Source organism: Echinops telfairi, unplaced genomic scaffold, assembly GCF_000313985.2.
Source record: "Echinops telfairi isolate 266 unplaced genomic scaffold, ASM31398v2 ScPeMD7_23;HRSCAF=83, whole genome shotgun sequence".
Classification (NCBI taxonomy): Eukaryota; Metazoa; Chordata; class Mammalia; order Afrosoricida; family Tenrecidae; genus Echinops; species Echinops telfairi.
This window is the reverse complement of record NW_022103920.1, coordinates 53,875,150-53,893,047: the sequence shown is the minus strand read 5'-3', so window position 1 is coordinate 53,893,047 and position 17,898 is coordinate 53,875,150. Positions and strand designations below refer to the sequence as shown.

Genomic DNA, 17,898 nt, shown 5'->3' with positions numbered 1-17,898 from the left:
AAAAGATAATGGAATTCTTCTGCTAACTTTTTGATGCCCCTTTGGATGTACTATCTACTCACCAAATTAAGGCAGAAATAGCTCACTGTCTTCAGAGCTATAAGAATAAGAAACTAAGTAGGACCTAAATGATTACTACCAAAACATTTTTTTAAATGCTACTAATTTTGAGCTTCAGACCCAAATATTCAGAGTTTCTGACCACAGAATAAAATAGAATATGAGCATTTGTTGAGATCCAAAGTTTGAATGAACTACTAACAGGAAAACTTGCAAATCTGAGAAGTGTGCTATATTTTTTTCTATCATATTATCATTTGCCTTTATTTTTGACTGCTAGCATTTATGCTTTTCCCAGACCTCAGCTCAAGTCTTCTCTTCAATGAAGAATTATCCTGTTCTCTAATGAGAATTATTTTCTTCCTCCTAGAACAAATTAATATATTGCTTATATCTCCGTGAGACAATTAAAATTTATATTACAATTGCTTTCTGGACTGTCTACCATCATCCTAATTAGACCCTATAACCTCTCCCTTCAGGACAGAAACATGTCTTTTGCATATTTGTTATCTTCCTCAGACTTTGGGCAATGCCTAAGCACTGTTTACTTGCTCATTTATATGTTCTATTTTTAAAGAAAAATAAATATACATTTACACATCAATATTATGTCAAGACAAAAATTATTTTTAACATATAGTCATATAAATATGAACAAAATCATGATATAAAACAGTTCGATCTCCCCAAACTCGGCCATGCTACCCCTTTTTAGTTAAACCCTATTGCTAACTGCAAGGTCAGTGGCTCAAAATTACCAACACTCAGTAGGAGCAAGATGACACTTTCTATTCCTATAAAGATTTACACAGGGGCAGTCCTATTTCTTAAAAGGTTGCTCAGTCAGTAATGACTCTGGCTAGGTTTTGAGAAGTTTACAGAATTGATAGTAAATGATAAAAGGGCACAACTATGAGAGTTACATAATTAGTGTATAGGGTATGAGGCTGATAAAGGAACACTGGCTGTTTTCAGGCTTGAGGCTTGATAGTTAATGCTGTTTAATCCAGACAGAAATTACAGCAGACGAGTTATAAAGGGAACGTCAAGTAGCATAACAAGGAACGCAGTTTTATTTCCAAGGATGCATATATTTCAAGGTTGAGAAATAATTTAAAATAATTTATATTGTATCAAAGTTACTAATGAAGAAGAATGCTTCCAGCTTTATTGCCTTATTATTTACAGGTAGGCAGGTCTTAGGTTACACAAAAGAGATCTGTTCTTCAGTGTGTCTTTAAGTAAATCTTTGAGTCAAATTTATAGATAAATCATAACAAGTGCATATGGTTCTTCCTTATTTAACCTTAATTTAGTGCAAGAAAATAGTCAAAGCCCTTTCATGACTTAAAAACTGCATGTACAGCAAGTGAAGGTATGATGCAGATTTTGAGTTCAACTGTTTCAAATGAGGGAAAATTTACAAAACATTAAAGAACAAGTAGAAAGTGTGCATGATTAGGTTTTCCTAACCAGTAGACTACATAATATCCTACTCTCCTCCTATCAACACAAACCAAAAATCTCAAAATCAGTTGCTTAAGGTTCATTTTTTATTTTTAGCTGTACCACAATACCTACTCAAAACTTATTTCTCAACAATCAAAAATCATTATATCAAGAACCATGAAAAAAAAAAGAACCATGTATCATTATAATAGTTTTCTTCCCCTCAATATCACAAAAGCTAGCTGTGTTTTAAAAATGAAATCTAGGAGAGAATTCCACTACATCTAAAAAATATCCCACAGGTACAATGTTATTTCTTGATAATGATGGCATTAATATCGGTCACATATTTGCTGAAAATGGTAATACTAAGATGACAATTTGGTAAACTTCTTAAAAAAAAGGCAAGCCTAAAGAATAGCTTTTACCCAAGAATAAAAAATCATAAAGTAGTATTAAAATATTTTAATTAAGTTCAGACTTGAAATCTTTCTTTAAAAAATTCCTTTTCCCACCACTTCCAATGTCCACAGGAAATTTTTATTAGTGTAGAAACAAAACCCTCAATCATAAAAAAAAAAAGATCTCTTTTCCTTTGGCAAAATACAAGGAAAATGAGATAGCTACCAATGTCCTTTTTTCAATACACACCTATTAAATTAATTCATCCAATAATTCTGTAACTTACTGTTGTTGCTATTATTATGTGCCATCAGTCAGTTCTGACTCATAGCAACTCTTTGTACAATAGGACGAAGCACTGCCCAGTCCTATGCTATTCTCAGAATTGTTGTTTGAGCCCATTGTTGCAGCCCATTGTGTTAATCCATTATGTTGAAGCTGACCCTCTGTTACCAAACATGATGTATTTTCCGCAGAACCGGCTTCTCTGATAAAATATAGAAAGCATATGAGATAAAGTCTCAACATGCTCACTTCTAAGGAGCATTCAAGTTGTATTTATTTCCTCTAAGACGGATTAGTTTGTACTTTTGGCAATCCATAGAACTTCAAATAGTTTTTACCAACACCATAATTCAAATACATCAATTCTTCTTCAGTCTTCCTTTCATTATCCAGCTTTTCTATGCATATGAGATGACTGAAAATACTACGGACAAGTCGGTGTGGCCACGTCTTTGCTCTTTAACACTTTATAGAGGTCTTTTGCAGATTTACCCAAGGCAATATGCCCTTTTATTTCTTGACTACTGCTTACATGAGCATTGATTGTGGATCCACATAAAATGAAATTCGTAATAAATTCAATCATGTCTCCATTTATCATGAGGTTGTCCCTGGGTCTAGTTCTGAGGGTTTTGGTTTTCTTGAAATTGAGTTGCAATCCACACTGAAAGCTGTAGTCCTTGAACTTCAGCAGCAAATGTTTCCTCCTCCATTTATTAAACAAGATTGTGTTATCTGCATATCACAGATATGAGCCCTTTTTCTAATCTGATGCTGTTCTTCACATAGTCCAGCTTCTTGGATTAGTAGCTTAATATATAGAAAATAAGTAAGGTAAAGGATACAATCCTGACACACACCTTTCCTAATTTTGGACAACGTGGTATCGTCTTGTTCTTTTCTAACTATTCCTTGTTCTATGTACAAGTATTCATATGAGTACAATTAAGAGTTCTGAAATTCCCATTCTGAGCAATGTTATTCATAGGTTATTATGCTTCACACAGTAGAATGCCTTTGCATAGCTAATTAAACACAAGCAAACATCTTTCTGGTATTCTCTGCTTTCAGCCAGGTGCATCTGCCATCAGTAATGTTATCCTTCATGCCACATCTCTTCCGAATCTGGCTAAAATTTCTAGCAGCTCGGTTAAAACCGTTTTTAAATTATCTTCGCTAAAATTTTACTTGCATGTGACATTAATGATAATGTTCAATAATTTCTGCATTCTGTTGGGTCACTTTTCTCTGTAATAGGTACAAAGATGGATCCATTTTGGTCTTTTGGCTAGGATTTTGTCTTCTAAATTTCTTTCCATAGATTAAGGAGTGCTTCCAAAACTGTATCAGTCTGTTGAAACATTTCAATTGGTTCATCAACAATTCCTGGAGCCTTGTTTTTCACAAATGCCTCCCATCCAGCTTGGACCTTTTCCTTCAATACAATCAGTTCTTAATTAGATGCTACTTCTTAAACGGACTGAATGTTGACCAATTCTTTTGGGTACAGTGACTATGTATAGTCACTGTATACATGGTCCTTTTGATACTTCCTGCATAGTTCAGTATTTTGCCCATAAATTCTACAATATCGCAACTCAAAGCTTGAATTTTTTCTTCAGTTCTTTTTAGCTTAAGAAATGTTGAGTGGGTTCTTTTTTTGTTTGGCTTCCTAACTCCAAGCTTAATCTTCTCATATTGCCCTTTGGAACTTCCTGATCAGCCCTTTACTTAATTTCTTCCACTCACTTTAGCTTCTCTTTGTTAAAGAGCAAGTTCCAGAGATTCTTCTAACATTCACTTTGGTTCTCTTTCCTGTATTTTTTAAATGACCTTTTGCTTTCTTCATGCCATGATGCTCTTGATGTTCCAGAACTCACCAGTGCTTCAAGCATTAATGTTCAATACATCAAATTTGTTCCTGAAATCGTCTCTAAAATCAAGTGAGATATACTCAAGGTTCTATTTTAATTTTCCTCAGCTTCAACCTAAACTTGCATATGAGCAATTGATTGTCTGTTCCACAGTTGGCTCCTAGCCTTATTTTGGCTGAGGATATTGAACTTCTCTATCATCACTTCTCACAGTATAGTCAACTTGATTCCAGCATATTCTGACAGTCTACATGTATGGTTGTCCACCTGTGTAGATGCCATGTATATATCTGAATAAAAGTAAATGCAGTAAAGAAGTCATGGGTCTTTCACAATTCTGTCATTCAATCTCCAGCTTCCTTTCTATCACAAGGGCCATATTTTCTAACTACTAATCCTTCATTTTTTTTCTGAGCTTTGCATTTCAATCACCAGTAATTATCAATTCATCTTGACTGTATGTTTCATCAATTTCAGACTGAAGAATTATGTATGTCTTCAGTTTCTTCATCACAAACTTTTGTGGGAGGAGCCTGGGCCACATAGAGGGTTGTGCACTGGACTGCTAACCACAAAATCAGAAGTTCAAACCCACCAGCTGTTCCTTGGGAGAATGATGAGACTTTCTCCTCCTGTAATATATTTATAGCTTCAGAAATTCATAAGGGCAATTGTACCCTGTCCTATAGGGTCACTATGAATCAGAACCGAATCAATGGCAGTCACTAAGCTTTTATATTTATTGTATACATTTGAATCATAATTGTATTAACTGATCTTCCTTATAGGTGTGTAGATATTATTCTATCACAGACATCACTGTAGTTCAAGATGAACCCTGAAATGCTTTTTGATAATGAATGTGACACCATTGCTCCTAAATTTGTCATTCCTAGTATAGACACCTTTTAAATTAATAAGGAAGATACAACATTCAGAATTTTATGAGCTACCCTGAAAAAGTGACAAAGGAATATGTGGTCTTTGAATGCTTACATGATAGTTTTCCAAAAGTTAATGGACAATTCATGGTTTGAAAAAATTATACATGATTTCATTATTTTTGACCAAAATAAACTCATGTTACCTTGTTATAACATGCCTGAACAGGATCTAGTATGAGGCACTAATGAGGATAAGCCATCAGTCTCTGTGTTTTTAAATTATTTTTTTATCCATCAGATTTTGAAAAGTCACTATCAGAGCAACATAAATCTCCTCAAAAAAGTTAAGAACAAATATCAAATTAATGGTGAAGCTTGAGGGGAAGAACAGTGAAATCACTGAAAGTGTATGGGGACAGTGCCCCAAAGAAATCAGGAGTTAAAAATGAATAAACCATTTAAGAAGGGATACGATGATGCTGAAGATGAAGCTTGTAGTGAAACACCATGCACGGCAATTTGTAATGGAAAAAAATCACCTTTGTTCATGCTCTAATTAAAGAGGAACAACAATTAACAGCAGAAACAACAGCCAACACAATAGACATCACAAGCCATATACTTATATAATTCAGGCAAAAAATTTTTAAGTTGGGCAAGTTTTCTGCTGATTGGGTGCTGAAACTGTTGCAACTCAATGAGTTCCAGACAAGAGCAGAGCACTTGATAGAAATTTCAAACAAGTGAGTTCAAGATCCTGAAGCATTTCTTCCACAAATTGTAACAGGAGATAAAGCATGGCTTTACCAATATAATACAGAAGACAAAGCACAACCAATCAGTGGCTACTAAGAGGTGGAAGTGGTCCCATCAAAGGAAAAGCATACTGTAACTCAAGAGCAAAGGTCCTGGCAACAGTTTTGGATACTCAAGGAATTTTGCTTGTGGACTTTTTGAAGGTGACAGAACATGACATCTGCTTATTATGAGTGTGGTTTTAGAGACTTCGTCATAGCTTTAGCAGAAATCAGCCAGGAAAGATTCACCAGAGTCCTACTTCACTAAGGCAATGTCCTTAGCTCACTCCTCTCATCAAAAAGGGCAACTTTGCAAGAATTTTCATAGAAGGTCATTAGGTATCTAAGTTATAGCCCTGATTTGGTTCTTTATGATGTCTTTTTGTTTCCTAATCTTGAGAAATTCTTCAGGCAATAATGTGAAAAAGAATATACTGATATAGCTTAATTCATGGGCCCTCGGTTCTTTGGGGATGGACTAAATAGCTCTTAACCACCGCTTATAAAAGTGTCTTGAACTTGATGAAACAAGTTTAAAAATGAATTTCACATGTTTTATATTTTAATTCCATCATTCCAGGAATCTTTTTTAGGTTCTCTCATGTTAGAACAGGGCTGAAAAGCAAATTATCTAGGCTTCTATCACAAGAACCTAGAAAGATAACAGGAATTCAAATTCAACAAAAGTGAAAGGAAAGAAATAGTAAAGATAATAAAAGAAGTCAATGAAAGAGATGTATAGCGAGAAAACAAAGCCAAAAATGATGGTTCTCTGAAATATTTAATAAAATGTATAGATCCATAGATGAGACTAATAAAAACTATGAGGAAAAGGCAGACATTACTAATATTAGGAAAGAAAAATGAAACACTACTACATATCCTGTAAGCAATAAAAAGAAATTGAGGGGTTTTTAAGAAAAATTTAAGAATGAATTTGACAATATAAATGAACTGGGTATATTCCTTGAAACTCACTAAAACTGATCAAAGAAACAGGACACCAGGCTATTTCAACAGGTAACAAATAAACTGTCTATTCTAAAATATTTCCCACAAAGAGAATTTGTGGTTCAAATTTCTTTCCAAATGTTTAACAGAGAAATAATATCACTTATGCAAACTACATTACATAACAGAAAAAGAGAACACTTCCCAACTTGTTTTATGAAAACAAATAATCTTAGCAAAACCTAACAGACACTATAAAAACAGACAAATATAGATCAACCTTCTCCATAAACAAATGTGCAAAAATCATAAACAAAATACTAACTTATTGAGTTCAATAATGTATAAAAAGATAATAATATATCAGAATCAGGTGTTTAAATTCCAAGGTGACTTAATATTAAAAATTAACATAATTCACTAAAATAAAAGGAATAATGTTTATCTTGATAAATGAAAAATAAAGACATGATAATACAGTATTCAGTATCCTCTTATGAAAACATTCTATATAATTTACGAGAAGCCTGCTGCAGACCTCTTACTTAAGAGTAAAATTGTAAATGCTTTCTGAAACACTGTGTAATGGTCCTGACCAGAGCCATAAGCCAATATATATATTCACTCACTGCCATCCAGTCAATTCTGACTCAGATCGGCCCCAGAGGGCAGAGCAGAATTGCTCCAGAGCAAACCGCCTCATCTTCCTCCCTCAGATCACTGGTGGGTTCTAACTGCTGACCAACAGGTAATGCAAAAAAACATAAAAGTTGCAAAAGGAAGAAAGTAAACAAGCAGTTATCATTATTGCACAAAAACTTAAAACAGAGAGAAAGAGATCCTGCAGAAAATCTATAGAGTTAATAATTTGGTAAAATTAGCAGATTACAAAACCAGTCTTTGTTACTGCAAAAAAGTAACCCATTTACCAATTCACATTTTTACATGTTCAATTGAGTGACACTAATTAATCATCTGTGCAACCATCACAATACCTGTTCACATGTTTTCTATCATCCAAAACAGATATTCAGTGCTTCCTAAACAATGTTTTGGGAGCCCTTTTCCTCCTGTCCTGGTAGCCACCGTAAACTTTGGTAAAGTTAATTAACTTTAACTATCAATTTTAGGTCTATATATCAACAAAATAAAACAAGAAAATAAGATAGATATCTCTGTTACAATAATGTAAAGTATCAAATGTATAAGAATAGATAAAACAACATGCAAATGGAATAGAAAAGAGAAGGCAAATAGAACACAGTGACCCGTCTTCGATAGAGCAAGACAGGATCAAAATTCTGAAATGTTCTTAGCCATAATCAACACCTTGAGAAAAACAGTCACACGGCTTGGAGACTTAAGCTTACAAACCGGTTGTATCCAGTTCAACTGGCATAACACAGGCCACAGATGACAAGGCTCCACGTCCTACTTTGATAAGGGGTGTAACTACTGGTCTCTCCTCATCTGGAGCAGAGAAGAGCGAAGAAACTCAAAGAACCAAGGAACAAAAATGTTCCACAGAACTAATGAACCAGGGAACCACAGCCTCTACCAGGCCAAGACCAGAAGAATAAGATGATGCCCAGGTACCACTACTGAATAACCCAATCAGGATAAAAACAGAAGATCCTGGATAGAGAGGAAGAAAACAATTACAGAACAAAATTCAAACTCATAAAGAAGACCAGACTTACTGATCTGATAGAGAATGCAGGAACCCCTGTGACTGTAGCCCTTAGACACACATTGTCAGAACTGAGCTCACAGCCATGGATTAATTTTCAGTCAAACTGACCTATAAAGTGCGCATCACCACCAGGGAGGAATGTACTCCTCAATACAATCAACCACACAATGATAAAAGGGCAGAAACCCCCAAAAACAAATCCACTGCCATAGAGTCATGTCCAATTCACAGAGACTCTATTTAAGGTTTTTGAGGCTGTAAGTCTTTATGGGAGCAGCAAGTCTCATCTTTTTCTCTTGGAAAATCTCGTAGATTTGAAATGCTGGACTTGTGATCAGCAGTCTATAAATTTGGTAAGCACCACCAGAACTCTTAACAAGGGCAGCTCTAACACACTCACTGCCTTCCAGTCAATTCTGACTCACAGCGACCCTACAGGACAGGGTAGGATTGACCCCGGGGGTTTCCAATACTATAACTGTTTACGGCCCTGCCCTTCTCACAGATTGACAGAAGTTGTCCAAATAATAGTTCAGATTGCAAGAGAGACAGGAAAGGAAAAAAAAAGGAAACAGAAACACAAGGAGGAAGTAGAAAGCGTGCTGCTACATTGAGAAGATTATAACCAATGTCACAAAACAAAGCATGTATAAATTGTTAAATGGAAAACTGATTGTCTCTGTAAACTTTAGTCCCAAACTACAAGTTAAAAAAGAAAGTTGTTATATAACATTATAAAAACTTTTTAAAGTTATGTCTAACAAAAGCCGTATAAATATATACACAAAACAGTTATTATCAAAGGAAGTTAAAATTTAGAGGGATAAATGATGTTCATGGTCTGCATGTAAGGTTGATATTGCAAAGGTGTCAGTTTTCACTAAGTTTATTTATATAGTCAATGGAATCTTAACAAAAATCCCAGGAGATTTAAAAAAATGTAAATTGGCAAGTTCGTACTAAAATTTAATTTGCAAGAGACCAAGCAGAGGTAAGACAATCTTGAAGACTAATAGTAGCAAACATCAAGAAATATTATAGTTACAGTTACTAAGCCAGTGTACTATTAGTTCAAAGATAGAAAAATAGACTAATGAAACAGAAGAGTCCAGAAACAGATCTATAAATAACAGTCACCTAATTTATGCTATATAAGACATTGAGTATAGTGGTAGAAAGAAGCCTGGGCTTTTTTCTGCTCCTGCCTCCTTCATTTTTGCTAATCCCCTTCTTATTATAGTGCCTTTCCCTTCACCCAAGTTAACACCCATTTACCCTCTAGCCAGGAATTTATCCCTCCTACCTTTTCATTCTTAGTAATCACCATAGAAAATTTATTTTGGTCTGGTAGCCTCTTCATGGCTTTTTACAATAGCGTCTCATAAAATTTTTTTTTTCTGTGATCGATTTATGGTACCTCACTCAGCATTATGTCCTGCAGGTTCAGCCATGCTACAAGATGTTTCCAAGATACATTGTTATTTTTTAATGCTGTGTCATAATCCATTGTGTGTATGGACCATACTTTAATTATTCTGACATTGATGGGTATTTAGATTGTTTCCATCTTTTTTAGATTGTGAATAGTGCTATAATGAACATGGGTATGCATATCTATTAAAGTCCTAGCTCATTTTTCTAAGAGAGACAAGTAGAGGGATTTCTGGGTCACATGGCATTTTCTATTTCCAATTTTTTAAGGAAGCACCATACTGTTTACTATAGTGGTTGCCCCATTTTATGGTCCCATCAGCAGTGTTATGAGAGTTCTGGTCTTTCTACATCTTGGCCTGCATTTGTTGTTCACTGTTTTTATTTTATTTTTAACTTTGCAATTAACGTTAGAGTGAGATGATCTCATTGTTGTTTTGATTTGTATCTCTCTATTAGCTAATAATGACTATAGTGCCCCTAAGAGTTAGAATTTATTCCACAGCAGTAACTGTTTAATAGCTAATGATAGCGAACATTTTTCAAGTCTGTTGGCCACCTGAAGGTGGAAGCATGGTCTTTAAAAAAATAGTAGGTCAACTGATTTTCCTTAAGAACAAAAGTTAACCTTTACTACTACCCTTCAAATTATGCACCAAAAATGTTATAGATGGGTATGGGTCTCAATTTTAGAGATAGCTTATGGATCTGAATTTTAAAAGTGAAACAATAAATGTTTAGCAAGAGAATATTTTATTTATTTTGGATAGACTGGTTACAATAAGTATAAACCATTAGGGAAATTTATGAACTATGTTAAAATTTTTTCATGGATTCTATTCATTTAAATATACTATAAGGAAAGTAAGCCACATAGTGGAAGAGAATATGTGCATTACATATATCCAGGAAAATATTTGTATTCATCATGTAGACAGAACTCCAATACATTAAACAAACAATAACAAAGGGCAGAGAGAGAAACCAGGAGATGAATGATTTAAATTTTACAAAAGAGGATCTCCAACTGGCAATATGGAAAATCATTCAACTTCATTAGCTATTATAGACATGCAAATTAAAACCACAGTGCAACACTCTACCTGAATAGCTAATACGAAAGTTAGAAAATATTGCTAGTAAGCCATGTCAAGACACAAATGCTGGCGCACATGCACACACACACGAAGGAGCTTCAAAAAGTTTGTGGAAAATGGAATTACCTTCTAATTCCATTTTCTATAAACTTCTGGAAGCCTCCTTGTATATCTTTAAAATGTGAGGGCTTACACCAAAGTTTACTCCAGCAGTATTCACAGCATAATCAATGAAAATAAGTTGTACATGTAAAATCGTTGGGCTGGCAATGTTAAATATAAATTACTACAATGAAAAAAGAAAAAATGTGAAGGCAAAGTGGAACTAGGACTGATGCTAAATGCATTTTATGGTATTATATATTTTTAAAAGTTGGCCACTAAGTTTCTAGCAGACATAGAAAAATGAGAACTTGTCAGTTGCACATTTATTTGCATCTAGTAGGTATGCATCCATCATTTGTTTAGAAATACAACAATTCTTGGTTTTAAAATAATGACAAATATTTCTGATAGAACTCTTCACAATAAGAAAATACTTGTTGATCTAATGAACGCTCCTGATGACAACATCAAGTAGACATTCTGTGATGATCTCTGATGGGAGGCTGATAAAATGTTACCAACGTACAATTGGGGAAAGCAACTACAGATACAAGAGTGGGGTACAATGTAGTCTACATACCCAGGAATAGTTTATAAACCTGTAAGAGTGGACTACAAGAGTGGATAAGATTTCAAGCATAACCTTTTATGTCTAACTCTTTTAAGTTGTCAAGGATTTCATTTTGTTTGCATCTATAATCAATGCCCATGGAAGCAGTCAATAAATCACTGATCAAATCTTCCGCAAAATCCCTCTTTTAAGTGTTAAAAAGAAAATATATCCATTTGAGGACAAAAGTACGCCTGCCCCAAGTCATGGTGTTTTGTTTTTTTTAAATCATTTTATTGGGGACTCTTCCAGTTGTTATAACATTCCATACATCAATTGTATCAAGCATATTTGTACATATGTTGTCATCATAATTTCCAAAACATTTTCTACTTGAGCCCTTGGTATAAGCTCATCTTTTTTCCCCTGCACCTTCCCACCCTCATGAATCCTTGATCAATTATATATTGTTATTATTATTTCATATATTACACTCTCCGTTGTCTCCCTTCACCCACATTTCTATTAGTCATTCCCTTTGGGGGAGCACTATATATTCAACCTTGTGATGGTTTGAGAAATATCAGGCAACAGTCAAAAATCTCTCATAAATGCCTGGTGGAGTGGGGATGCTTTTCTCTAGTATCAGTTGAAAGGAAACCAACTTTGGTTGGAAAAAGAGCTACTAATCTATTTTGAATGTTAATCTAAGACTAGCAGCTGAAAAGAAAATGACCCTCCCTCCAGTGTGAGTACAGACCAGTAGGACTCTAAAGACCCTTGGAAATGTAACTCAACTTGCTCCACAGAAACATGACCAATAGTGATCCAAATCAGAACTAAAAACTCGAGTTCATAAAGCACGACTATGATTCAAAATCAGCTCAACACTTAACAACAAAAATTTTATAATCACTACAACTAAGGTATGAACAGCCATTTGAGACTGAATTTCTTTGTGTCTAAGGCAAATCCGTTGTTTCTGTTAAGCACTGTTGAGTCAGATCTGATTCACAGAGAGTGACCCTCCAGGCAACAAAATGAAATACTGCCTCAACCTGCACCTTCCTAACAATCATTTGTGTTTAAGCCTGTTCTTGCAGCCACTATTGTCAACTCATTTTATTGAAGGTCTTCACATGATTTTCTTCTCTGGTGGGTCACTATTTTAAAAGTTTTATCTTTAAAAGAGTGTATCTTCAATGTGTCAATCCACTGTGACACAGAGGTTACAAAAGTGGGCTCAAACATTACAGTACATGTGAGGCTGGCGCAGGTGTGGGCAGTGTCGCCTTCTGTTCTACAAAGGGTTGCTGTGAGTTGGAACCATCAACTCAACGGCACCTAACAACAATATACCCCCAATAACAGGAGTCCTAGTGGTGTAGTGGGATAAACACTAGACTGCTAACCAGAAGGCTCATGATCGAAACCCACCAAACACTCCATGGGAGAAAGATGAGGCTTTCTTATCCTGTGAAGACATGCAGTCTTGAAAACCCTATGGAGCAGTTTGATTCTGTCATGGAGTCACGATGAGTCAGAGTTGACTTGACGGCAGTTACCTTTGATTTGAGTGAGTTTGTTTTTTATCTCCAATAGTAACATTTCACAGATCTGCAATTCACCCACAAAGTTCAAGAAAAGGAAATCGACTCTCCTTAGCAGCTAGAATGTCAAGAAGTTCAGAGTCCTAAAGCTCACCCTGTTAAAGGTTCCGGGTACTTTTTGTCTTCTCCTAACACAGTGATAACTTTAGCTCTCTACTTTCCTAGTTATAGATTATAATTAGCAAGTTGGATGGTAGGCAGGAAGGAAAACACTGCTAGAAGCAGGTAGATCTGAAAGAACTAACAGTTAACTTGGTAAGGAAAGATAGCAGTACAATGCAAAAGTAAAAGAGCTCTACACACCCAGTCTTCTGGGGCCAGTTAGCAAAAAGCTCTATGTACCTCATGACTCCCCAAGGGCAGTGACTACACAGTGGGCATATTCATAAAACAGATCCTGAGGAAAGTTATCATAAAAGATTGCAATAGGCTATGCACAATTTTTTTCAAGAAGATAGAAAAATCAAAATTATTTTTTAAAAGCAATGCATCCAAAATGCTTAATTATTATTGTTTAATGTATTGAACTTGGGCATTTGAAGTATAAACTTCAGTTATACACGAGACTACTTACATACTCATGAGTACAGCATGATAGCTTTTTAAGCTTAACCCACACATCAGTTGTATGGAAAATATAAGTACCTTACTTCCTGTGTTGGAAAAACGAGGTGCTACTGTAATTTGAAAGAATACTGATGGCTCAGTAGGTAAACACTCAGCTGCTAACTGAAATGTCAGGGGATTAGAACCCACCATGGAAGTAAGACGTGACTCTGTAAAGAAGTATGGCCTTGAAACCTCTGGGGCAGTTTTACTCTGCACTACGGGGTCTCTGTAAGGAGCCTAGTGGCGCGATGGATTGGGTATTGGGTTGTTAACTTCACGGGAGAAAAATGAAGCTGTCCACTCTTACAAAGATGTCAAGTCTCAGAAACCCCATGTAGGGTGACTACACCTAGGAATAGAACTCAACAACAGTTTACTGATATTTGAAACCGTATTGAAGCTCTGAAGTAATACTTTGGCTGATAAAAATACACGATGCACATGCTCCTAAAAGTAGTTTTGAAAATTATCATTTGTATCCATCCTGCTTAGCATCACAAAATTAAATATCTGTTGTTAATCAAAACAATATGTGAGCTTATCAATAAACCATGAGTCTTAAAAATTACCAGAAAAATAACTAATACTTGGTTTCCTGCTGGAGGGAAAAGCAGGTTAGAAAAAAGATGAAGGCGCTTGTACAGGGAAAGCAGTGGGTGCACAGAGCCAAACTTAGTTTCTGAATATTTTGAAGGTGAATGTAGGCTTTGAGTCCTCAAATAACCTGCTTCCTATCTACTATGATCAATGAAAAATATGATATGAGTACTTATCTGCCATAAAAATGTTACCAGTCCACAATACAGAAATATTTACTAGGAAAAATTTGATTAAAATAATTACACACATATATACAATTTCATTAAGCCAAAATTTAATTCAGCTCCTTTTTAAAAAGTAATCATTTTATTGGGGGGCTCTTACAAATCTTATAACAATCCATCATTCAATTGTATTAAGCACGCTTGTACATATGTTGCCATCAACATTTCCAAAACATTTTCTTACTACTTGAGCCCTTGATATCAGCTCCTCTTTTTTCCCCTCCCTCTTCCATCCTCCCACTCTCGTGAATCCTTGATCAATTATATATTATTATCGTTATTTTGTGTCTTACACTGTCTGTTGTCTCCCTTCACCCACATTTCTGTTAATCATCCCCCGGGGTGGGGTGGGGCGGGGCTCAGCTCTTTTTCTGATGAACCTACCTAACCCACTTTCAATGTTCAAAATTATATTCTAATTATATAGGGCTTGACACCTAAAGAATGGTATAATTACATAATAAGATTTAAAACCTAAAAGGAGAATACATTGAAAGTGATTTAGGGGTAAAAGAAAGCATTTGAATATAAGTATACACTAGATACAAAGATACACTAGTACACTAGTATATACACTAGTGTATACAAAGATACACTAGAATGACTGGGGGAGGGTTGGTTGGTTATAAACTTCTGTGAAGAGTCACAAAATGTAAGGCGCAATTCATAAGGTGGTTTACAAGGAATAAACACACTCCCCATGTAACTATCATTAAACATATATCTATCATTACCCTGATTGATTTGGAGAAATTCAAAGCCAAATATGAACACATTTTACTTGAAGCATGAATGTGTTATGAGGTTTCGTGTGAGAAATGGATGAACCTTGAAAACATGCTGAGGGAAGCAGTCAGTAGCAGAAAGGTAAATGCAGTTACGATCTCACTTATGTGAAGTAAGCAAATATATAGGGGGAAAAGCATAAATAACGGTTACCCAAGGTGGGAGGAGGACAAGGAAGAGTTCTGCTTAGGGTGTAGGGAGTATACGTTTATGGTGGAGGGAGTCCTTTTGAAAAGGATAGTTGGAATAGCTGAAGTATACATGTACAAATGGTTGAACTGGTGTATTTCTTGCTATATATATATGTTCATCATAGTAGAAAGATAAACAGGTGAGATACGTAGGATCTAGTAACTCTGAAAGGTAAAGACAAGCAGCAGAAATATTTGATTTATTCATTTTGAGGAATCTGAAGCAGGCTCTCTACTTAAAATGTACAAATAACCTACAAAACCCAAACCCAAACTCACTGCCATCTAGTCAACTCTTAACTCACAGCGACCCAGGACAACATAGGGTTTCCAAGGCTGTAAATCTTTACAGAAGCAAATAGCCTCATCTCTCAGCAGCTGATGAGTTTGACCAGCCCATATTGCAGTTAGCAGTCCAATGCTTACCCAACAGTGTCATTAGGGCCCCCGTGACTTTGAAATAGACCTTACTACTAGACATGGATAAGTTATATGCACTTTCAAATGCTAACACACGAATAATTTGCCTTAGAAATATAATCCACAAGTTGAAATCTAAGCCAGAAGTTGAACTTTTTTTAACCTACTATAATAAAATCCATGGGTAAACTATAATTAAAGTCAGCACTCATGTTTTACACAATACAAAATATTATGGAAATGGAATAATGAAATACAGCCAGTCTAGCCAGCTGTTCAGACAAAGCAGTGTGATGTGACTGAAATTTTTTAAACACTGCTTACAATGGAGTAATTTAAATAAGGTTGAGATACAAGTCCCTTTCTTCTCCTGAGCTGCCTCTGATAAAAGGCACAATGAACAATAATCAAAGCTAGACAAGATAAAATAGAGAAGCAAAGGAAATAGCACCTGCCAGCAAATTTTCTCAATAAATATAGGCTGAGTGTCAGATGATACAGTAGGAAATAGGAATGCAAACAACAACAACGTCTGCACAAAAGCAAGAGAGTGATGTCCTTGTGAAGCTTGGAGGGATGGAGCTTTCATAGATATATTATCTTAGGAAGCAATAGAATCTTTTGAAACCATTTTCATTTTTAAGAAATATTTTTTTAATTTTTCTCAAATAAAGGTAAGGAAATTAAATTTGCTTTCCCCCCTCTTTATCTAACTTTTTTTTAAAGGTAGGGAAAATACAGCTATGAATATGCATTAACTTATGGGAGTGAGTTTGAGTGCTTTTTTTTTCAATCAAATAATGGATATATACATATAACTTTAATAGTAATGTCAAATTGGTTCACAAAGTTGTACTATTTCCTCTCCCACCAACAATATATAAGATTTCCTATATACTCTAGAGAGTTTCAGTTTTTCTCCCTCAAAAGATTGCATTCTGCGCTACACGAGTGTAAACTAAACAGGTTCTGCATTATTTCTGTTTACAACTCGAAGTGCTACAACAGACAGCGAGGCGAGTCGTGCTGCAGCGCTGGTGCACACCTGGAACAGTTCAATTTTCAAATGACAAAAGTCACTGAGCTCGTGAATGACGTTCCCAGGGCAAAAATCTGCATTTTACTGAGATGCTTACAGGGGGCGGGGGAGGGGGGAGGGAGAGGAACATACACAAATTGCAAAAGAGGCAAAATGTTTCATCATCCTGATTCTGAGATTACAGCTGGCTAATAGCTGGTGATTTGGTGGAACCAAGTGATTTGAAAACAACTTAATGGCTCAGAGAAGTTCCTAGGAAGCTGATGTCTTGGATTTTTTTTTCTTCTTCTCTTTTGCAAATAACCAGAAAAACTGAAAGAAATATATTCGCATATTAAAAATCAGTTATCTCTGAGCTTAGACTACATTTACAGCTAGGATCCAGTTAAAGAAAGGTAAGCCTTGGAATAAATCATTGACCGAAAGACTAGGTATGCACTACAGTCCCACACCTAATAGCAACCGCAAGTAGAGCACCTGCACTATAGTTTACAAGTGGAGCACGCGCACAGATGCACACACACACACACACACACACACACACCACACCACACCACACCACACCACACCACACCACACCACACCACCGCAACCCACACACCCCCGGCCCATAGGCTTTCAATTTTGTGGAATTCAATGTTGTTATCTGTACACAAGCCAGAGCAACAACACGCCCTCCCATTTTAGTGCGACGCAGTAAACAATCGCAATAACAATTACTTCATCCAGAGCTAGCGGATAGCTTTATGATCCTAAGAGAAAGAGCGCTTGCTCCTTACTCTGACAGACGCACATTCAAAACAAACCCACCCTCCGCCCCGCCCCGCCCCGCCCCGCC

At 35.7% G+C, this 17,898-nt stretch overlaps 1 protein-coding gene across 2 annotated transcripts in view; it reads left to right on the top strand.

Annotated features, from left to right (window-relative positions):
* ABCB1 (ATP binding cassette subfamily B member 1) overlaps positions 1-17,898 on the top strand; it is a 177,909-nt gene that overhangs the window by 39,060 nt on the left and 120,951 nt on the right. The gene's annotated exons all lie outside the window — the stretch shown is intronic.